A 24,253-nucleotide genomic window follows, 5' to 3' on the forward strand; every position below is an offset into this window, starting at 1 on the left:
CCCGTATTTTTGACATTTTAAACCATCGCCACCGCCCCCACATCCTCTTTCGAAATTTTAGTACCAGCTAATTAACTTTAATCCATTTTTTAAAAAAAAAAAAAAAGAAAAAAAAGTATAATCATTGTGCCTAACAAATAATGAATATACATGTAGGCTACTTAAGGAGAGGAAAGAGTGTACATTAACGTGCTTTTCACTGATATGTAACATGATATCGTGAATATCGTATTAAGACCCGTATTTTGACATTGCATACCCACCCACCCCATCGGTAATCATGGTAATATAGTTTAGTACCATCCAAATTTGGTCGTTTTTTTCAAGGTAAGTAAATTTCTTATAGTGTGCCAGGTTGATTTCCCCTTATCGTGTGCTGGCTTATAGTGTGTCGGGTTGATCTCGGCCCCGTTTCCGTATATGTTAATAATTGACGTGATATCCTACATTTGCATATCATAGTTAGTGCTCTGCGTAAGATGCTATGTAGAAAGCGTGAAGATCAAATGAAATGCGGCAGAACGCAAATGTAAAATGTAATCTGGGAAATGTAAAATGTAGACACGCCAAAAACAGCGTTTTCCAATCAAACATTTGTCATTTGACACATTACATTTGACGTTTTACATTTAACTTTGGCCTTAGTAGTATTTTGACTTCATCATTACCGGTTTTAGGACATTGTACAGTGTACTTTTTACATATAATCAATGGAAAGACATTTTAGCAGAGCATTTAATATTGGCAGCGATACCCTTCCATAGTATATAAGTGTTTGTCGTGTCCTTGATAGGAACCACACTTGTAGGAACCACTTTCTTTCCTGTTATTTATATGTATATTGCCGTCGGTCCGTCCGGACACAATTTGTTTGTGGACAGTCTACAGGCCACAATTTTTATCCGATTTTGACGAAGCTTGAAATAGGTCTCCTAAAGATCCCGGTTCCTTTCGATATTGGCATGTATCGGACCATAACTTCATGGATTATGGCCTCTGATTGTACGGAAAATCACGTTTTTAGCTTGTGGACACTCTAGAGGTCACAATTTTGAAATGCATGTTTATAACCCGAAGATCTTGGTTCCTTACGATATTTGCGCGTATCGGATGTAAAAAAATCGCGTTTTGAGCTTGTAGTCCCTATGTAGTACCATGAGCCTTCTGTCAGACGGGGAGGTCGGACGTTGAATAAACCGGTCGCCACATCCTACGTATGACCCATAGCTGTCATTGCTTCTGCTTCATGTTGTGTATTTACTTCTTACTGTTTTCCTTAAGACGTTTGCCTTCTCAGTTCATTTTTACGTTTTATATATCATAGCTGCTTACATATGGATACAAGCATAGTATAGATTACAATAATAAAGTCATTTTCAAACAATAGCCAGGCAGACTGGGCGAGTCTGCTGGTAGAAACTGTTAAATCTTTCCCCTTCTGGAATCAAGCTGTTGTCCAGGAACTCAGAACGTAATCTCTCCGGAATCTAAAGAAAATCTGTCTTAAAAGTTTACCACGATTTCTTTTATAGGACCCATGGATATCACGCGCAGAATAAGCTACTCGTGACCCTAAAACTGTGCAATTACTGATTATGATTGTTTACTTTAGCCAAATGATGCAATTAGTACATTGCCAAGCACGTGTAATCTCGTGGTATTTTATTGACACATGGAACCAGCTATGTTTTGGTTCTATAACTCTTTTTATGTGTCAACCTGTCATTCATTCACTAAGTTGATTTAAAGTAGCTAAGTCTCTAACTCAATATCATCAAAAATCTTCAACATTGAAAACACAAATTAATTATTTGTCAATTTAAATCAACATTGATGCTGTGATCTTACCGGAAAAAGATGGGCCTCTGATACCCAATATTTAAGACAAAATAAACATTTTACCATTGGTACACGAATCGTGTACCATAATGCGTTTCAGCCCCAGTTCTAGCAAGAGACTCCAGGAACGAGGTTAGACATATTGCACCAAACCAAACGGCGTATGTAGACTGGAATAACCAGGCGCTAGAAATTTGCATTCGATTGAGACTGTTGGCTTATTTCGCGGAACATAACTGATTTGAAATTAGAGTAAAAACGGAAACCATTGAATGTATATCAGTTTATATACATTCATATTACAGTATTATATGAGTTCCGACCCACTTGTGTCAATTTGTAGGTCCCAAATGTTAGCAATTTAGCTCCTTTAAGTACATACTACATATGTGAATCTACTAAAGATATTAATTAATGAGCAAAATTGCTACAATATTAATACACCTATAGAGGTCACAATTTTTATCCAATTTAAAAAAAAAACGTGTGAATATATCACGGTTATACACTAATGATGACTGAGTTTGAATTTCTTGAAAATCAGAAAAAACTGACGGACTTAATGGCCGCCTTTTGTACGCAAATAGTGTAAAAAAAATATGGTATATCAAGGTTGTGGGCCCTCTAGAGGCCACAGTTTTTATCCGGTTTGGATGAAACTTTAAATATATGTTTTTATCATAAAGATCTTGGTTCCTTTTGATAATCACACATATCCGAACGCAACTTCCTGGATTATGGCCCCTGATTGGTCGAAAATCGCATTTTTAGCTTGTGGATTTTCTAGAGGTCACAATTTTTTTTCTGATTTTAAAAACCGTTTAGATATATCCCCGTTCCATCATAATGAAGGTTGAATTTGAATTTCGGGAAAATCGAAATGAAACTAACTGACAAAATGGCCGCCACTCTAAACCCACGGACGCCTTTACAGAACGCTAAAATGAAACAGATTTTGAACGCGTCCAACAGCTAGGATGAGTATTCAGATTTATACGTCTGGCATTCAGCACAGAACACAATGTTCTTAACAAAGTAATACTAAACGTTCAAATTCGAACTGATGTATACGTCTGCCGTTCAGCACAGAAAACATAATGTTCCTAACAAAGTAATACTAAGCGTTCAGATCCGAACACCGGACGCGTTCCGTAATGAACACAAAAATGAAACAGATTTTGAACACTAGAACGCGTTCATTTGCTGTTTGCTAACACTAAGTGTTCAGTTTCATTGTACTGGATTAACTGTTATATAAACTGCAATGAACACAAGAAAATTAGTCGATTTCCACATTTACAAAATGTTCTGGGCAAAAAGAGAAAAATAAAGATATGAATTTAAAGGTTTTATTTAGTTCCAAAACAGTTTATATTTTATCATGATTTTAAATAAAAATCCAACGGACGGTATTTTCTGTTCTTGGTACTTATAAATGTAGCTGTTCCCCCTTATGAGTGACCTCTCAATTTCTGAACTGTCATATTCCTGAAATTATAGGAAAAAGGAAAGTCTAAATAAAAAAACAAAAATACACTTCACTGTGGCTGACAGTTATGGTAGGTATCCACTCATAGCAACAGCAACAACCAAATGAAGCTGTGCACGTTAGAACGGCATGTCATAACCAATAGAGTGCCCAGCTCTGTGTAGTTGTCCCACACAGCGAACACTGACCATTGGTGATATTTTGTATGAGGTACGTTGCAACAATGATTTTCGCGTGGTTTAGATCAGATTAATTATTGATGAAACGCAACTTAGATGAATATCAATGTGGCTCCAATACTACTTCTATTTAGAGGGGGGGGGGGGGCAAAGGGAGCCATTAACCACGATCACAAATTTATTTGTTATTATTAAGTTCTTGGATAAGTATTCTTAAACAAACGGGTCTCTTTTTTTTCAAATGTTCTATTTTTTTTTTCTTTTACCTTCTTTTGTCCGAGTATTTTAATGCTGTCTAAGCCAGAAGTTCCTTGGACTCTCAAGGCCCTGCATTTCATAGTTTGTACCGCAACACAATGACAATATCCGTTCCGAATTGCTGGCCAAACAGTAATTTGAAAATATTGTACGGAAAATAAATTTTGTCAGTACATCAAGAATTAAACTTACATCAATTACTTGTACAATAGATTCTTTTTTTCATCGCACCGTTTTGAGTTTCGCTCTCAATAAAGTTGATGACAAAAAGGCCCGTCATTCACCTTACATCTGAAAAACGTGATTGTAAATTTAAATGTAAATACTTTTTAAAAATTGAAAACAAAGTTTCATTGAATCAGTACATTGAACTAAAAGCTGTAAACGAAATTTTCTGCAGGCATAGTATCACTGATGTACAGAAATACTTTACCAGTTTTATTTAGCAGAAGCTTAAAGTGCACCGTATTCGGAAATTGAGTTGTTTCTTTTCATCCACTCCTTATAAAATTCTTCGATGTTAATTTTCTTCATGGGCGGTGATGGAACAGGCTAGACCTAATACTGTTATAGTAGGCCCCTACCGCTATAAAAATGACCAAATGCATCAATACTAAATACTCGTTACTGATAACTGTAAATAACGTGTGTGTGTGTTTGTTGAGGGGAAGAAGGGGGGTAAAAATAAAAAGCTGAAACAACAGTTTGTGGTCTTCTTCTGAACGCGAGGTGTTCTAATTCTGAACACGTGGTGTTCGAAACAGAACTCGCGTGACGTATAACTAGAAGGGAGACAACTATGTCCAGCCTTATAAGTTATAGCCTACAGCTTCTCCGTTTCTTTAAGGATATTTTGAAATAAGACCCACTTGTTCTAACACTCTTAAAAATGTCCGCTTTCCTGTATTCATAACAATAAAATACATAACTAAAGAAATTTGCCTTCAGTTACAGACGTATTACTCTTTGTCTTTGAGACGCCAAGGTCCAAGAGAGCGGTAACGGTTGAAATGATTAACAGTAAATCAAAATACTCAAGGAGGAAAATAAAACTTTATTTTCTATTCCAAAACTTACCGTTAACAAAGTGTCTATGCTGAAATTCATCAATGTACACTGATTAGTGATTCAGAGCTGTATTTAATTTCTTACATCAAAATACGTACAATGGCATCCTAGGTCGTCTTTGAAAGTGTTCACGTGACTCTTAACGCATGCTCATAAGGGCATGTTTGTGTGAACGGTGTGTGTGTTTGTCTGAACGCCAGGCGTTGGGGCGAACAAATACAACGTTCACACAAACATGACCTTTAGCAGTGTGTTCGCAACGCACATTCGAAAGGTTTTAATGGTATTGCTTCGACGGAGATTCTGTTGATAGGCTACCCCAATGGACGTATATTAACGTCATTTGGGCTACCTTTTGTAAAAAAAAATTAAAAAAAATAATCTTTTATTTAAAAAACAAATAAAACTATATCTGGTTTTCTTAATCAAATATTAAAACTGCCTACTTGTACTTTTAAGTGCAAGTTGGCAGTTTTAAGAATTTTCTATGAATAGCTTGTTCATAGAGAAAATTTGACGTTGAATGGTTGACGCAAGGTGTCCATTCTTAAAAACATCTCAAACAACGTCATGTGTTCTGTTATTAATGTTTAAACCTAAATGTGTTCACAATCGAACAGTCTGTGTTTACTAAATCACAATGAACACTCGGCGTCATAATTCCAAATCATATAAAGGACGCTCTTTATTCCCTTTTTAATGGCTGTGTTAAATAAAAATCATTATGTGGGCAGATGAAAACTTCATGTGTTTACAATCTAACGCGCTCGGACGCGTCTGGCGTCCACTGGATTTAGAGTACGCTTTGTACGCAAATTGTGTATAAGTATGTAATAGAAAGGTTATGGATCCTCTAGAGGTCACAATTTTTATCCGATTTTGATAAAACTTAAAACATATCTTTATATTCCTAAAATCTGAGTCCCTTTTGATATTTGCTCATTTCAGACCATAACTTTCTGGACTATTGCCCCTGATTGTTCAAAAAATCGTTTTTGTTTCTAGCTTGTTCTCTATCCATCTCTTGCAAAATGCGGACGTATTCTGCCTGGCAGTATTATATATACTAACCAGCCCCCCCCCCCCCAAAAAAAAAACCACATCAGCACGATTTCAAAATCAGAGGGGCACTTTAATCAAATCATTCTAGAAAACGTCTTACTAAATGGATCAAAGCAATTTTTTGTGAACAGTATGTTGACACATTAGATATTAAGTCATCACAATTCTAAGACATTACGAGAAGGTTTAGAGTCTGTGCACAGTCTATACATCAGTATCTGGTGTGTCCAACGCGAGTGTCAATAACAGCAGCGCAGCGTCTGTACATGGAGTGAACCAAACGATTGATGATCGCCATTGGCACCTGGAACCACACTCTCAGAAAAGCCTGGCACAATCCATCGGCTGTGTTTGGTCTCGGTACGACGTTAAGTCTCGTCTGAATTTCACCCCAAAGATGTTCAATCGGGTTTAAATCCGGACTAAGGGCTGGCCCGTGCATAACGTTGACACCGTTCTGCTGTAGAAAGTCCCGAGTAACTCTGGCGGTATGGGTACGGGCGTTGTCATGCTGGAAAACGTTGTTTCGACGACGTGCGAAATGTGGTATGACGTGAGATCTGAGAGCTTGATCGATGTAGAGCACTGCTGTGATGCCGCCTCCTCTCCCTGGATCAAGATTTTGGAACACCGCAGGTCCCACTCTCTGGTTCAGGCCGATTCCACCCCAAACCATTATGCTTGGACCTCCCCATGAGTATCGTTCCATGACACATTGGTCAGAATAACGCTGGCCACGTCGCCGCCATATTCTGGTCCTGCCATCTGCAGTTGATACGCAATACCGACTCTCATCTGTGAACGGAACAGTGTTCCATCGCCTGTGTCGCCAGTTCTGGTGTTGTTGGGCAAACTGTAGACGTTCACGTCGATGGCGAGGGGTGAGGATAAGTCCACGGTAAGGTCTATGACAATGGATGTTCTCTCTGGTGAGACGTCGGCGCACTGTATCGGTACTGATGGGTCTTCCGTGAGTTCCCACTGTATGACGTGCTGTCTCAGATGCCTGTGTGAAGGGATTCTGCACGTGCTGTCGCACAACATGGCGGTCTTGTCGCCTTGCTGTAACTCTTGGTCTACCAGTTCGGCGGCGATCATCCGTGGTGTTGGTGGCCCGAAAGCGTTGCCGAAGCCTGTTGATGGCCCGAACATTGACCTGGAAGTGATTGGCAACGGCATGGGCAGTGTGGCCAGCGTCGAGTCTTCCAGGCTCCTGGTGCCTCTGAGCTGTCGTGAGTTGTGGCATACTGCTGACGTTGTAGTGTGAATGATTCAACCAGGTATGGGGGTGCATTTTATAGGGCTGGTCCCGGTGAACAGCACGTGCAGCATGAGTTACATGGAGAACACATTACCATCTCAGAAGTCAGGTTGCGTTTTTGAGAACATTTCCTGGGTTCAATTCTGTGTTTGGAAAGGAGCCTTATTGCTCGAGTAAAGTTGGAGATGTGGTCACAAATATACAATAAAACATTTGGCAAGTTTCATGCAATGCGTCTATTCAGAGTAACATACCAACCTGACGTAGAGAGAGAGGGGGGGGGCATTAAGAGGTCATTTCGGAACTGACATGATGGTTCAATTTTATATCAATAATTCACTTGCACGCAGGTGTCTTTAGCGGTGGAAGGAAGCCGGGAATGGTGTTGGAGGAACTCTCAATGTAAAGAGAGATATCTTGTCATTTCGTAATTACAGGATATGATCTGTGAAATGGGGTTAAACGCCCACTCGACACAAACTAGCTCATTTCGGGACTAACACATGGTTCAATTTCATTTCAATAATTCGCTTGCGCGTAAGGGTCCTTAGCAGTAGGAGGAATGTGGAGGACCCACAGAAAACCCACGAGGTTGGACAGGCGACCATACTCCTTGTCACGTACAACCGGGGATTCGAAACCACGCCAGTTGACTCAATGACAGACTTTCTGATACAGCGCGCACGTGCTAACCATTCGCCCCCCCCCCCCCTTTAATATTAAACAGTAGCAATTGAGATTGGGACCCTGTGTAATAAATCTTGTTTATTGGCTCTTAAACAGACGTACCGGCAAAGACGCATTGTTACAATTATTATAAACTCATTACACACCCAGGAGTTAATGAACTTCTGGGGCGTCCTGATAATTACTTTTATTTAATTTTACACACTTTACACACCTATGTTTTATGGACTATTGGGGCGTGCGTATAACGACGTACATATGGTTGTCAGGACGGTCCCGATAAAGACGTATATTCAGTTCACACACCACAGAATTTAATAAACTGTTGGCACCGAAGGTTTCCTCATAACGAAGTACATAACTAATTCACACACACTGTTGGAACTGAGCACGTTCAGAGAGAGAGAGAAATGGGGTTTAACGTCCACTCGACACAACTAGGTCATTTCGGGACTAACATATGGTTTAATTTTATTTCAATAATTCGCTTGCGCGTAGAGGTTTTTAGCAGTGGGAGGAAACCGGAGTGCCCGGAGGAAACCCACGTGGTTGAGAAGCCTCCCTATCTCCATGCCACATACGCTCACACCAGGGCTCGAAACCACAGCCGCAAGCCAGAGGTGGCCGGCCAGCCAGAGGTCGAAGCGCGGCACTCTAGACCACTAGCCCCCCCCCCCCCTGAGCACGTTCAAGCTTAGCTACAATGTCGTACCATTAAACTGTGTTTAACGCTACAATTGATACAGTCTAACACTCCTTACGCAAGTACAAATAGATTCAAACGCACGATTGTCAACACATATCATTACAGTTTGTATTGAAATAAGTAATTCTATCACAAATAGTGAAGACTGAACCACTAAAATAGTTATTGAACAGTTTTTCTTTGTGATAATTGTAATATGCGTTCTACATTTTCAAAGCGACATTTATTTTAATGTAAGCCGCCAGCCAAATGAAATCTTTCCAAATTTCGCGTAACAGTTGGGTTTCATCAAATCATATAATTATGCGGTAAGACTTCACCTTTATTTCAATGGGAATTGGTTTATTATATGTTAAGCTATATGCAGAACAGTTTGGGGTCAGTTTATGTGTAAATTAAGGGGGCTATAGGCTAGTAAACTTTTTGTAGTCATTTGACTAAAAAACTTGCGCAAAGGAACTCCGTAGGACGAGCTACTACTGTGGCTGGAGTAAGGCGGAAGACATCAGTAGTGGAACCATTTCTAGTTCAAGCTAAATTAAGTTTGAAGTGTGACAGGGCTGCAATTAGCCTACATTACAGTACGCTAAAATTTGTTTCCCTTTAAGACAAATATAAATTTAATTTGACTAAAAAATCTGGACACAGCCTCAGTCATTGTATCACTACTCGGTCCAATTCGACGAAAGTGTGAAGGAACAGAAGCCAGTTAATAACAGTACAGTTAACTTTCATAATGTTCAAATTATGACGGACCATGCAGGGGGCTCATGGTGAAAAAGAGAATAAAACACAAGACACCGAGCGACAGAACCTGATCCTATAGTATATACATTTCAGTAAGTAGGACTACAACCGAAATAAAATCAAATGGGTTTTATGTCCACTTAGCACCAACCGTGTCATTTTGGGACAATTCTATATGGTACCTTTTTTTTTTATTAAATTCTGGGCAAGGGTCTTTGCTGTAGTGGAAACCAGGAGGAAACCCACGATGTTGCGAAGGGGTGCCTATCGCAAAGCCTCATACACCCTTACCTGGGATCAACTCGTTGCCCCCAAGCAAGAGGTGACGGACCTGCAAGAACTCGAAGCGTTACACATTAAACAACTAGACCTCCACCGTATCCGGACAAGAGAGAGAGGTTTAACGTTCACTCGACAAAAACTAGGTCATTTCGGGTCTAACATGTTTTTTAAAATTTTATTTCAATAATTCGCTAGCGCGTAGGGGTCTTTAGCAGTGGGAGGAAACTGGAGGACCCGGAGAAAACCCACGAGGCTGGACAGGCGACCCTACTCCTTGTCACGTACAACCGGGGATTCGAAACCACGCCAGTTGACTCAATGACATGTCTTATGATACAGCACGCACGTGCTAACCATTCGGCCCCCCCCCCCCCCATCCGGACAAAGACAGATAATTATCAGCAGTAAATATTACTAATAATTAACCATGTAAATCAATATGGAAACGGGGGATTGGATGGCAGAATGGTTAGCACGTGCGTGCTGTTTCGAATCCCCGGTTGTACGTGACAAGGAGTAGGGTCGCCTGTCTAATCTCGTGGGTTTTCTCCGGGTCCTCCGGTTTCCTCCCACTGCTAAAGACCCTTACGCGCAAGCTAATTATTGAAATAAAATTAAAAACCATATGTTAGTCCCGAAATGACCTAGTTTGTGTCGAGTGGACGTTAAACCCCATTTCACTTTCTCTCAATATGGAAACATAGCTGATCAGTCTAACTGGTAAATGTACCTTGATATAAGGTAAAAGTCACTGTTGACTGTGTGACAGACTGACAAGTGGTTTACAGTTGTGTTATGGATTGGGATTTGTTTGACCTCTCGTTTAAATTCGTGAAACAGTAGCACACTAGTCTATATGTAATATTGGGTGTTTCACAGTCGGGGGCCCCCAATTTCAAAATGCAGTAAAAACTGGTTTTGGGTAAAACAAAATGTTTGTAAATCACGTTTTTTATTCTTTATGATTTTAACATGAAAGCAATTTCACTGGAGTCTAACAACATTTGTGACAACTTGGGGTAAATAAAATATTTTTGAATCATTTTTTAAAAATTCGATTATTGGTTGAAATACATGTATATGTTCATTCCTCTGTTCACATGGGGTCCAATTCCATCAATTTAAAACAGTATAATTTCAGATGCACATTTCACATTCAATATTTCTTGCCGTGCTCTTGCTGCTCCCGACCATGTTTTCATATTCACTGAAATAATAATAATAGTGGCTATTGACACTAGGATACTTAGGCTTGATTACTTCAAATAATTTATTTAACCATGACAATTGAGCCTGGAGTTGAAAGTGGGGGAGCAGCTGGGGGCGGGGTAATAGAGAAGAGAAAGGGAGATGAATGAGGATAGAGAGGAAACAGAAAAGAGAAGATAGATGAGAGAGAGAGAGAGAGAGAGAGAGGAGGTAATTTCGGAACTGACATGATGGTTCAATCAAATACTGAAATTACATTTTAATTTTAAATGTGTGTTCGAAATTTGAAATTATATTTGTTTTGGACATTTAAAATATCTCCCTTTCTCACATTTCAAAACTGATCAGTACTATGTCCTATACTTTAGTCTTGTTGGCATAGCCTACAATCAAGGAATTGGTCTGAGAGAGTTGGAAGAAAGGGGGCAATAGAGAGAAAGAGTCTGATGTCCACTCAATTGTAAGGATAATAACTATTTATATTGGGGCATGTCACGGCCCCCAGGGGTGTGGTACCACACCCACTTTTTTGTTATTTTTTTGTCTATAAAAATTCTCTACAGGTTTCAATAAATTAAGAGATTTTGTTCAAATTTTAAATCAAAAATGACAATTTCGCATAAACAGTATATTATTAAAGATAGATATAAATTATTATTATATGACTATGAGTTGGAGTAGGGTCGCCTGTCCAACTTCGTGGGTTTTCTCCGGGTCCTCGCGGTTTCCTCCCACTGCTATAGACCCCTACGCGCAAGCGAATTATTGAAATAAAATTAAACCATGTGTTAGCCCCGAAATGACCTAGAATTGTGTAGAGTGGACGTTAAACCCCATTTCTCTCTCTCTATTATATGAGTTGACATAATGGTGGATTTGAGTGAATTTGGCTAGATTTGGGTTAATCGTGCTACCTTCGGCTTTCCTTCACAGTGATAGTACTAGTAGTACTGTTTGTTACGTCATTATTCAAACAAACCGAAAGTAGCACAATTACCCGTTTGGCCACCTGTCACTTTCCTTACGCGTTCAATAATGTGGAACATATGCCAGAAAATAAGAGATTAAGGAACAACATCATTTTTTCGAATTAGCAATGTCCGTTGGGCCTAATCCATTAATTTTTCCATTATCCGATAACACGAATTGGCCACTTGCGCACGCGCATACTCACTATCAAGCGTGTGTGGCATAAAATGTGAGGTAAGTTGCTTTGCTTTGACCTGTTGTTATGGTCGATTTATTTTACAACGCGTCTTTTCTAAAAGAATAAATGAATGGATAGTTTCATTACTGACTGAGGATATGATATATTGAACAAATTATTTCTAAGATTGTTGAGATATTTCTCCTGTCACAAATTTTACTACGGCATTTAAGCTCATCCTGCTTGCTCTTCATGTTCATGGCATTGGCGAAGACGTGATGATTATCCCAAAGTCAAGGCCGTATATTTGGCACGAGAATAATAATATCAGTCGTGTACACTATCGACCTGTTTTATCATTGGTTAAAAATAAGACAGAGGTGGATTTTTATCATAAGAAATTCTCAGGCACTGAACACGTGAAAAGCAAAGTCGTGGAAGGTGAAATGATCCATTTTCAATAAGTCAATAAAAAGAGAAAGGGAAAGTAGAGAGGGGGGACTGGTGAGAGATCGAACTTCTCATGGGTCTCTTAGGCCATGCCGAACACACGATTAGTGACACAACAAAATTTCGTTTTTGTACTCTAAAATTACAAATCATACAACTGTTTTCAATTGTCCAATTGATCAAATTCATAAATCAACAAATACAGCACCAACAACACTGTTGTCATACATAGGTGATGTGTAAAGTTCATCATAAATTTAAATGCATCCCCTGTCTGAAACCAGATAAAAGTATCTATTTCCAATTCATAACTTCACTCAGAATAAAGTAAATTGAAATTGATGGTTCATAGATGTACCCAAAACAACATTAATTATCCAAAACAACAGGTACCGGTATTTTGAATAAACATATCCCCTAGATGTCTCTTGATCATTTTGAAATATCTTGTGGATGTGTGTTTAAGGTCATGAGATGGAGGATCCTAGGCATTTTACAGCAATTTCCAATAATTACTGCCAGAGTTATGGCCCTTGACTTCGTTAAAACATCTTGTGGACGCTCTCGTGGCTAAAGTTTAATATCTGATTGACTTAAAATTATATACAGTGATCAAGCTCATGAGACGAAGGAATCTAGTCGTTTTCAATAATTTCCGATAATTACTGCTGGATAAATAGCCCTTGATGACTTTGAAATATCTTGTTGGCACTCAGAGGCTAAAGTTAATATCAGATTGACTTTAAATTTATACACAAGGTCATGAGAGGAAGTTATGGCCCTTGATGACTTTGAAATATATTGTGGACACTCTAGAGGCTAAAGTTAATATCAGATTGACCTTAAATTTATACACACTGTTTAAGGTCATGAGACGAAGAAGCCTATTTTCTTTTATTTCCGATTACTACTGTCAGAGTTATGGCCCTTGACTTCTTTGAAAAATCTTTGAAACCTCTAGAGGCTAAAGTTAATATCCGATTGATTTTAGATTTATGCACACACAGTGGTTAAGGTCATGAGACCACGAATCCTATTCATTTTCATCGATTACATATAATTACTGCCAGAGTTATGACCCTTGATCACTTTGAAAAATCTTGTGGATACTCTAGAGGCTAAAGTTAATATAGATTTTTTAAGGTCATTATACAAACAATCGAAACAATTCTATTGATTTCTGATAACTACTTAATGGGTTATTACACATTTACAATCAAATGTTTTCATTACTGACAAAAGATAAAATGTGTTGACGGCCTGGACGACTTAGCTGCTGTGGGCGTATGTTTTGTTAACTGGCAAGCTATCTTTATCTGATTTTATGAAACTCCAAATATATGTTTATATCCCAAAGGTCTCGGTTCCTGTAGATATTCATGCATATTGGACCATTGCTTCCTTTTTTTGAGTTTGGTCTTTGTCCATCTGTTGCATAATATGGGCGTATCTTGCATGGCAATCGCTTGTCGATATTCCGAGAAAAAACTAAAAAAAAGGGTAGCGTTTATTTTCAAAATTTTCTTACTGGCCCTAATTGACATACAAAAAGTAATGCTGATGATACCACTAAAGTTACACTGTGGGATTGATTATTCAGTACCAATACTACCATGCAAGGCAAAGAAATTAAACGTCCACAAAACGCAAAAAAAACCCACAAGACAATTTTAAGACAATTTGTGTATGAGTTGAGTTGTGTCTGTTAATTTTTAGAGGGGGGGTGGGTGACCGAATGGTTAGCACGCGCGCGCTGTATCATACGGTCTGTCATTGAGTTAACTGGCGGGGTTTCGATTCCCCGGTTGTACGTGACAAGGAGTAGGGTTGCCTGTCCAACCTCGTGGGTTTTCTCCGGGTCCTCCGGTTTCCTCCCACTGCTAAAGACCCCTACGCCCATGCGAATTATTGAAATAAAATTGAACCATGTGTTAGTCCCGAAATGACCTAGTTTGTGTCGAGTGGACGTTAAACCCCATTTCTCTCTCTCTCTCTGTTAATTTTTAGATAAAACAATATTGACTACATTGTGTTTAAAATTTTCCACTAAGGCTTAGCACAGATAATAATAATTTGATTGGTTGAGACTTTGGAAAGAGATAACTTTGGTTATAATTAAGTGAGAGCTGTGAAACTCTGAGTATAGATTCATTATATCATTACCTTGACTAAGTTTAATGAAAATTTTCTGCATAGGCTAAAGAGCGATAAGCAATTTGATTGGTTTTGGAACATATCAACTCTGCTTTTAATCGAGGTAGAATGTTTAAACTTGATGTTGATGTTCATTAGGTGAATGTCTTGACTGAGTTCAATGATTAACATTTTCCGCTAAAGCTAAGCAGAGCTAAGCAATTTCTTTGACTTTGATTCTGTCTGATAGAGAGTGATGAAACTTAGTGTATAGTTGATAATCAGTTTGTTTGCTGATACTTTTGAAAATTATAAACGTGCAATTAATATGTGTCATCTATTTATTTCGGGATTTCGGCGGGGGACATCAGCCTCACTCTTGGCTTGTTGAACTACATATATATTACATCAAGACTGGTCAGATCTTTTTAAAAATCAAACACAATACTTCTTCAATAAAACTGTAAAAATACATGCTGTGGCGTATATATGGCATGGCAAGTAGGACACATCTCCAAGGCATCACCTTAACAGGGTGCCACTGAGATGTACTGGCAGTAAGACTCTTCTCCTGTGTCAGTTAGGTAATTAAAAAGTCTAGAATTTTGTGCAAAGTCTGACATTACAGACCAATTTGCATCAGTCAAAGCAAGCCAAGAAAGGTGCAATTGTAATTTTTGTGTTGTGCCACAATTTTTTAGTTAAAAGAATAACGAAATGGACTTGTATTTTTAAGCTGATCTTATGGTAAAGTTCTCTAAAATGGTGGGAGCCACGATGGCTAAGTGGGTAAGACGCAGGCTCGCTAGCCTGCAGGTCGCTGGTTCGCTCCCGCTCTTGGCTGAGCAAGTAATCGAGATTTTCCTGTGTAGTTTCCCTTTGTCAGTGATGCAGGACGGAGGTCCTGACAAGGACAGCTGTCTAGTCTTTTGGATGGAATGAAAAACCAAGGTCCTGTGTACACATTAGAATGCATGTAAAAGATCCCTTGGCATTTGGAATTCAATATAAGAGTAGGCCGTAGCGTTGCTGTATGGCGTATGCCCGTCTTTATTAACCCAGTCGGAGCAGAACAGTAGGACATTAAAACCCCTTTTCATTTCATTTCTCAAATAGTGTCAAATGTTTAGACAGGGGCGCTGTTTTACTCCTGTACGCCACTGAACAAAAGTGAATAAGTTTCAAGTAAAAATAATATTCTTTAACAACAACCATTTTCAAAATAAATTACAATCATTCACAAGTTTTACATTTTACACTCCTCAGACATGTTCTCTTCCCTATTTTACAATTGTCTCTTAAAACTTATGCTGAACAACCCACAATTGTTGCACATTCATACTAAAGTTTTACATGACATAAAAAGGAAAAGCTGTGATTATTCATTCAAGAAAATTTTAATGGTATTATACCAAAAGAAAAACCTCTCATGTTTATACTATTCAAAAAAAGTAGGGGATATTTGATTTTGGGGGCATAATACTAAAATATGCAAATGACTACGAAAAAAGTCACTATAGAACCTAACAGAAGAAACATTTCCAGTTACATGTGACGCCCAAACGCACCAATAGCTACCGCATGGGGGTCCAACCCAAGATTTGCACAACTCTGACTTTGAATGTTACAGTCATTGTGGCATTGAATTCCAGGGTGGAAACATCAGTTTAATTGTTTTAGTGACCAGAAAACAAATTTTGATATGCGTCGGCTTACCCAAAATGAAAGGTTACCTGCCCTTGACATGCTACAGATCGGCACAACACAGGCAGTTGTGGCGTGGACGATGAATGTTTCTCAGTCTGTCATAAGCAGGCTATGGTCCAGATACCGTGATACACAATCTGTACAGGACAGACCACGCTCAGGTCGACCAAGGGCGACAACTCAAGCCCAGGATCGATTTATCCGTACCTTGGCCTTGAGAAATCGTGTCATCACAGCAAATCAGATCAGCGCTCGTCTTCAAACAGACACTGGTGTGAGAGTGAGTGGCCAGACGATTCGGAATCAACTGCATAGGGGTCACCTTCGCGCCCGACGTCCTCGCGTGATCCCTTGTTTGAGAGATCATCACATTCAGGCAAGACGTCGTTGGTGTAGGGATCGTCAACACTGGGATAATCGACGCTGGAGCAATGTGATGTTTTCAGATGAGTCGAGGTTCACTGTTGATTTTTTGGACAGACGTAGGAGGGTGTGGCGTCGTCGAAACGAGCGCTTCCAAGACGTTAACGTCATCAGACATGATCGATTTGGGGGTGGTTCTGTTATGGTGTGGGGAGGCATCACTGTTGCTGGAAGAACGGCTTTACATGTTGTTGCAGGGCGTGTTACAGGCCAGTACTACCGGGACAACATCTTGGCAGTCCATGTTGTGCCGTTCGCACGACGTCATGGCCGCCGTTTCATCTTCCAGGATGACAACACAAGATGTCACAGGGCCAGGATCATTACAGGTTACCTCCAACAACAGAACATCACCACATTACCTTAGCCAGCACTGAGTCCCGACCTCTCCCCCATCGAGCATGTCTGGGACATTCTTGGACAGAGGTTACGTCAACGTCAACAACGTCCTGCCAATGTCCAAGAACTTGCTGCTGCGTTGCAACAGGAATGGGACAATCTGGACCAAAATAACCTTAGACGTCTCATTAGGAGTATGCCACGTCGGATCAATGCTTGTTTGGCAAACAGAGGAGGATTTACCCGTTACTGACTTGGTTGTGATGCTGTGGTAACTTTGCTGTTTGACCCCGGGTATCATTTTACCCTTATAATGGTCAGTCTGTGCCTTACTTAGTCTAACGATCATTTGGAATAAATCGATGAATGTGAACTTCATTTCATTTTGTCATTTGTTTCTTCGTCAGTTTCATTAGGTGACTTTAATAACACTTAAAAATCAAATATCCCCTACTTTTTTTGAATAGTATAGCATGTAATATTATAAACATACTTCTAAGGAGCATGGGGGGGTTGGATGGTCGAATGGTTAGCACGTGCGCACTGTATCATAAGGTCTGTCATCGAGTCAACTAGCGTGGTTTCGATTCCGTGGTTGTACGTGACAAGGAGTGGGGTCACTTGTCCAATCTCCGGTTTCCTCCCACCGCTATGCGCAGGCAAATTATTGAAATAAAATTGAAAAATGTGTTAGTCTCAAAATGACCTAGTTTGTGTCGAGTGGACATTAAACCCCATCTCTCTCTCTCTCTCTCTCTCTAAGGAGGATATTTATCAGCTTTTACAAAGTCTCAATCTGTTTGTTAACAAATGTTTGAAGAGATTTACAGCTACAAGTAAAGTGAAAAATCAACAAAATTGTATTTAAAGACCTAACGAAGAGTCGTTTTAAGTAAACGATACAATGACAGGATAGTAGCTATGTACAAAGAACTGTTAACTGATAAGTCAACATTAAGTAGACTAGTATATGTTATAATCTGTTCAATCAAGCAGTTAATATTATCTGTTAGTACAAATGCAAACACACTGTTACATACTGATCAAAAGCTGTCATGGTTGTTTAATAGCCTTTTGACTTTCAGCCCAGATAAAACATTTTTCAAATATTTCCCAATAAAACGTGATCATCGGATGCCATTTTAATGATACTTGTAATTTTAACTGTTTTGTTCTTTCATTGGTGTTGTTTTCTTTTGATATTTTTCATACATGCATCATGTAACCATCTTGGATCATCCAAAAACCTGACTTCTACCTACTATAGATTCGTACCCTATTCAATAGTCTACACAGGTGCGGATAAAAAAAATTGTAAAACAACATTTTTTACGAGAAGAGTGTCATGGTCGTGTGCCTTGTCTTTTATCATCGACTGGATGAGCACTCAAAGCTTGAAATAATGATTTAAACATATTTGAATCACAATTAATGCTTTGTATTCCGGAAAGTGTATACAAAGTTTTTTTTTGTGTGATTGTTTTTAGTAGCCTAGGGTATCCTCTTTCAGAATCTGCAGGTGAACCACGGTCACCCTTGAGCTTTTGAGAAATTAAAGATGGTGTCTAAGATGACTTCCATTTCCAGTAATCCCCTATAACTCCCATCCATAGTATTTAGTATAATTTTGGTGCCTAAATGTATAGATTTCTGGGGTCAAGGAATAATGATGTAGACGTGTGATCACAATTAAAGGACAATATTGGTCTCAGTCATTATCACATGTGATAGAACTGGTTAAACACGTTCCAAATATAATTTTAACACGGAGCTAGATCATTGCTAAGTTATCCTTCTATATAACTGACTGTGACACGTGATAATAGATACACAGGCAAATTTCTGCTCACTAATAATTTCTTCGAAGACCAAAAATTGTTATGTGAGACTGTGAGAGGATTTTTGACATTCAAAAAGTAATTGAATGTCACTAGGTAAGGGAACATGAGAAAAATAGAAATAGTCCATACATTTTTTTATTTTTTTATTCATTCTATTCATTAATAAAAACATGGTAATGCACAGACTTTTTCTATTTTTTTTCGTTTTCTCTTATCTAGTGACAGTCAATTTCTTATTTGAATTGTCAGATATTTTCTCAGTCTGACACAACAACTTTTGGTCTTTGAAGAAATTATTAGTGATTATTTGAAGAAATTCGCCTGTGTATTTGTTATCACTCCTCACTTTAGTCAATTATATAGAAGGATAACTCGTGTTTTCCTTTTGCGTTCGTCACGAGTCAGGTGGGCTGGCCCTAAAAAGTGGGGGCACAAGCTGTTTTTTTTTTAACAGAACAGCGTTAAACCCCATTTCATTCTATTCATTTACAACTGAAGATACATTGGAACTAATTGCTACATTTTAATTATCACTTATCAAACATTACATAAAAGAATAATTTTCAGTTAATGTTTTGAGCTGAAAATATCAGAAAAGGTAAATATAAAATTTTCTTCACATTTTAAAATTTGATTACTTAGATAAAGAAATGAAATAATTTACAGACACCCAATGTCAACTGGGACTTCTCCTTAAACTTGCAAATGATATTATTAGGGTAAAAAAAAAAATTGTTCTATGACGAGAAGAGTAAATCAGAAAATCATTTCTGTTTGTTTTTGATTTTAGACTTTAAACTACAGACACAAACATTGAGGACCATAATTTATAAAGTTTTTAATTGAAAAAGTGAGAAAAGCAAGTAGATATGAAATGAAAGCAAGAAGGTATAAAATATGTCTTTGAGTTTGACTTTGACAAATGAATTGGTCCTATCGTAAATTATCTCACATGATGTGTTATTAAGGTGTGGGTCTTCAAAGATAACTGGTCAGTATGATAAGATGATATATAAATCAATAACTATGGCCAGAAAATGATAAGATATCTATGTCCACATTTTTATCTTCTCTTTTATTAGAAAAATCGGGTAATCAACCCAATTCCACATATTCCTTGCTGGTAGCTCTTAAAGTAAGAATTCATGAATGACATTTATAGATGAAGAGTTTTTTGGTGGTGCATTAGATTACCTTCTTTAAAATGCATTATGTACTATTTAGATAATAATAGATAATGAGAAATGAATATATTGAAAATTTCGATCAAATTACCTTATTATGACTGAAGTTATCAGTTGAAGCTTTCACAATATAGTCTTGATTGTCACATACCGTTGTTACATAATAAACAAAGTCTTGATTATCCATTTTTATACGCCCACATGTCTGGACATCCGTCGGTCCACAATTTGTTTGTGGACACTCTACAGGTCACAAGTTTAATCCGATTTTAACGAAACTTAAAATACAGGTCTAACTCACAAAGATCTCGGTTCCTTTCGATATTGGTATGTATCTTTTCTCTCTTTCTCTCTCTCTCTCTCTCTGCCCAGCTGGATTAGTAGCCGATCAAAATTAGTGCTGAAATCTCAAATATGCAGGGTATTATGTGAAGGGCTGAGATCAAGCCTTCTATTGAAGATGGGTAAATGTAGGCTGTATGTTTTAACTTTACTATAGTCATTATCATCAATTACCAGTTGAGATGACCAAAAAACTGGGATACTCTTTTGATAATTCTTTTTTTTATGTAATGTACCTGTTAAGATAATCTTGCCCATGTTATGTTTTTAAGTTGGTTTATCACTAAAACATGAATACCTGATATAAGCTTACCATGTATCTACAGGTTAACATGGTCAAAATTTACACCCTTGCAATGTACATGTAATGTACATGTTAAGATAATCTTGCCCATGTTATGTTTTTAAATTGGTTTATCCCTAAAACATGAATACTTGGTATAAGCTTACCATGTACCTACAGGTTAACATGGTCAAAATTTAAACCCTTGCAAAAAAGAGTTTAGCTTCTCTTTGAAATGTTCCAATGAATTTAAGTGTTAAGCTCAACATATTCTACAAGGAGTTACAAGAAGGCAAACTTTATTGGTTTTGTTTGTTTTTTTTTGTTTTTTTTGCTTTAAAGGAAACATCCCAGATATTTTTAGTGAATAAATCTGGTTATTAGGCCTGTGTTATCTGTAGATGCCTGACATTTACTAGTGTCTATTCCTCTTTCATACATTTATTTGAGAAATACAAATAATAAGTTTGCAAATGCAGTTGGAAACCATCTCACAACATATGTACATGCATGTTAACTTGGTATGTGGTCAGCACCATATAATCATGTTTATTAGGTCACTCATTCTAGTACAGAAATAAACCTTTTCAGGATTTATGATCAAGTTATATTGATCATATATTCAGCTTTAGACTTCGACCCTTTATTTTCAAATTTAAAATCCACGCCAAATGTATGCATTATCAATATCATTGTGTACAATTTATTTTTGAAATTTTGACTGTCACAATTTGTATGTATTCACATTTCTAGTAATTGGCATTTGTGGCAATATCCCTTTAGATTTAGAACTGTAAAACTGAAAAATTCACTGGTGGGCTTATGTTTTATTAGCTGGCAACCGGTCTTTAGATTTGATCCTGCCTAATGTACAACCAAACAAGTTCACTGTGCCAAAACCATTTTTTTAATGCAGTAGAGCTTTTTTTCACAGGTAGAAATAATGACTTGTTTAATCTGTTATATTTGTACACAGCGATGGTGCATGGTTGATGTGAGTTGCTGACGTAACAACATTCTTTTCTAAGGCCACATCATTGCACACAAATCCTAGAGATACAATGTGTTAATCTCAGAATGATTGAAGTTTTATTATGAAGACAAACCTCATTTACTCCATTTACTTTTAAAATATTCAAACTACGGACCAGATATTTCAATACTGTAAGTTAGATAGAAAGCATGTTTTATGATTTGTTAAGTATAGTATGAGATCTATGATATGCTGGTAAATGCATTTTGCAGATTTATCTATTCAGGAAAATTTTGATATTTTAAGCTAGTTAATATGATATAGGATTAAGTTCATGATAGATCCTTTTCTATGCATATATTTCCAGAATGCTCACAAGATTCAACCAAGTTAGAAAAGGCCATAGTAGCTCTAGGAGTATTTTAATGGAAATTGTTGAATTTCCATTAGGTTTCTGCCTCTCACTAATAAATGTAACTTTTGTAAGGATGATTGGTCGAGGATTTTCTCATTTGTCTGTGGTCTACTGGCTTACAATCTGTGGTGCTTAATCTTGGGCCAAACACGCAATATTATAATGCAGATTTTAATCAGATTCATCATTTATTTAGAGTTATTGCCCTTAGCTTAATTGGATTATGTCAAAATTAACTTGTGAATTCACTTAAGTTCACTCTCCGTATATTCGAATGGCTTCTTTTACTTTGAAAGCTATCCTCCACCACCAAACTAGGGCTGGCTGACTTCCAATACGGTACCTTAAAGGGAGCTAAATCACTAATATTTGGGACCTAGAAATTGACACAAATGAATGTATATAAACTGATTTACATTCAATCGTTCCTGTTTTTTCTCTAATTTCAAATCAATTATGTTCAGCGAAATACATGAAAGGGTCAGTCGAATGGCAATCTCTAGCGTCTGGTTATTCAAGTCTATATCTGCAGTATTTATTGCGCATGCTTTCCAGATAAGAATATGGTGTCACTGTTCGACATGGCTTGTGTAATATGTCTAGCCTCGCTCTTCGAGTCCCTTGTTACAAATGGCGCAGAAACGCTTTCTGGTACACGATTACCAATGGTAAAATGTTTATTTTGTCTTAAATATTGGATATCAGAAGCCCATCTTGTCCTGGTAAGATTACAACATCAATGTTGATTTTAATTGACAAATTATTTGTGTTTTCAATTTTGAAGACTGTGGATGATATTGAATTAATTAAGACTTAGCTACTTTAAGTTCCATATACATATAATGCTGTATTTTATTCATGAATGGCTCTTGTAGAGTGGAAGTTAACCAATCCATTTGTATCTCTCTCTTTTTGAAAATCATTATCCATACTTTTTTGCGGCTAAATATATACATGTAGAAAGCAAAGTAGATCTATGTGTGAAGAAAATAAGATTGTCGAGTATTTGTTTGTACCTAATAAACCTACAGTAAAAACTTGATAAGGGATGTAACATTAAAGGTGTGCTGTATTTTAAGTTGAAGTATTTTAATCACTAATTAACTTCTAGATTAACCTTTATTTTGTATAACATAACAATTGTATTTAACCTTTTAAAAAAAACAAAAGGTGTTGTATACAAGCTGGTTTTCCTATACTGCTTGAATCCTTTAGGTTTAAAAGTTATATTTTATAAAGTGTTCAGTCAAATCATGTACATGTATATTTATGTTTTATTAAAGCAGATATACAATTACAAAATATTATCAGCTGTCTGGCTGAGAACTGCCGTTGATGGTCAGTTTGTGTGCCAAAATAAATTATAATTAAACTTTAAACAACAGGTAAGTTTACAATGTTGAGAAAGACAAACTTGTGTATGGGTCGGCTGTCCATTCTTTGTTGAAGATGATTTTCCATTTACTGATGCTATGGATTTATTGCTTGAAAATAATGTTTAACCAAACTAGATAAAAATGCCTAATCAATTGTGTTAAAATCTTGAACATTCTGTATTTATTACAAGTTTTAATAACATTGAAACACAACTGGACCTCTTCACAGAACAGTGACTGTCTATATACATGAGTTGACACTTGCTAATTGGTTGTTTGAAGGCAATAGTAAGTTAAAGTAGAGCTTCGATGTGTATCTAATGGGGGAAAAAATCCCCTTTTGAAAAATGGTATCAGGTGTTTAAAAATTGACAAATATAGCTTACACTATCAATGCACAGTGCCTACCATTTCTTTTCTATTTAAATGAGTCCTATAAAACCAAAAGCATTCAGAATAAAATAAATAAATCTATGAATGATTTCCACTGCATTCAAGTGAGGAATCTTTTTAACTTTTCCGGGGACATGTTTCGAATTAAGTCATAACTTTTCTGAAATAGCTTCCGCGTTTCTTTATATCTGTAAGTCACATAGAACAAAATGTGGCAAAAATGAGGATGTATAGCAGTGTTGGGATTTCGAAATTTTTCTTGTCAGACATTTTTACCGTAAATATAGGGACATAACTCTTATTATTTAAGCAGGCAGTGTTAGATGACACACAAAAATCATGCGTCAACAAGATATTCAAATTCGTCCGTAATAAAAAAATATGTGCACCTCGTTATCTTTCATATTATTTAATTCTTGTGCGGTATTCAAATTTATGTCAGTAACATTCCCACAAAATT

General features: G+C 37.4%; 2 long non-coding RNA genes across 3 annotated transcripts; both read right to left on the minus strand.

Moving 5' to 3' along the window:
* Positions 1-3,191: 3,191 nt before the first annotated feature.
* On the minus strand, positions 3,192-5,011 carry LOC126832428 (uncharacterized). The gene is made up of 3 exons (XR_007684709.2): positions 4,843-5,011; positions 3,958-4,056; positions 3,192-3,327 (listed from the first exon to the last, which is right to left on the minus strand). It is a non-coding gene; the product is annotated as an uncharacterized LOC126832428 (long non-coding RNA).
* Positions 5,012-10,511: 5,500 nt separating this feature from the next.
* Positions 10,512-12,279, minus strand: LOC126832431 (uncharacterized). 2 transcript variants are annotated; one of them, XR_007684711.2, is made up of 2 exons: positions 12,086-12,279; positions 10,512-10,785 (listed from the first exon to the last, which is right to left on the minus strand). It is a non-coding gene; the product is annotated as an uncharacterized LOC126832431 (long non-coding RNA). The 2 variants fall into 2 exon arrangements; XR_007684712.2 differs by having other exon boundaries at positions 12,082-12,279.
* Between the last annotated feature and the right edge of the window lie 11,974 nt (positions 12,280-24,253).

The sequence above is a fragment of the Patella vulgata genome, chromosome 9, assembly GCF_932274485.2.
Source record: "Patella vulgata chromosome 9, xgPatVulg1.2, whole genome shotgun sequence".
In the NCBI taxonomy this organism is placed as follows: Eukaryota; Metazoa; Mollusca; class Gastropoda; family Patellidae; genus Patella; species Patella vulgata.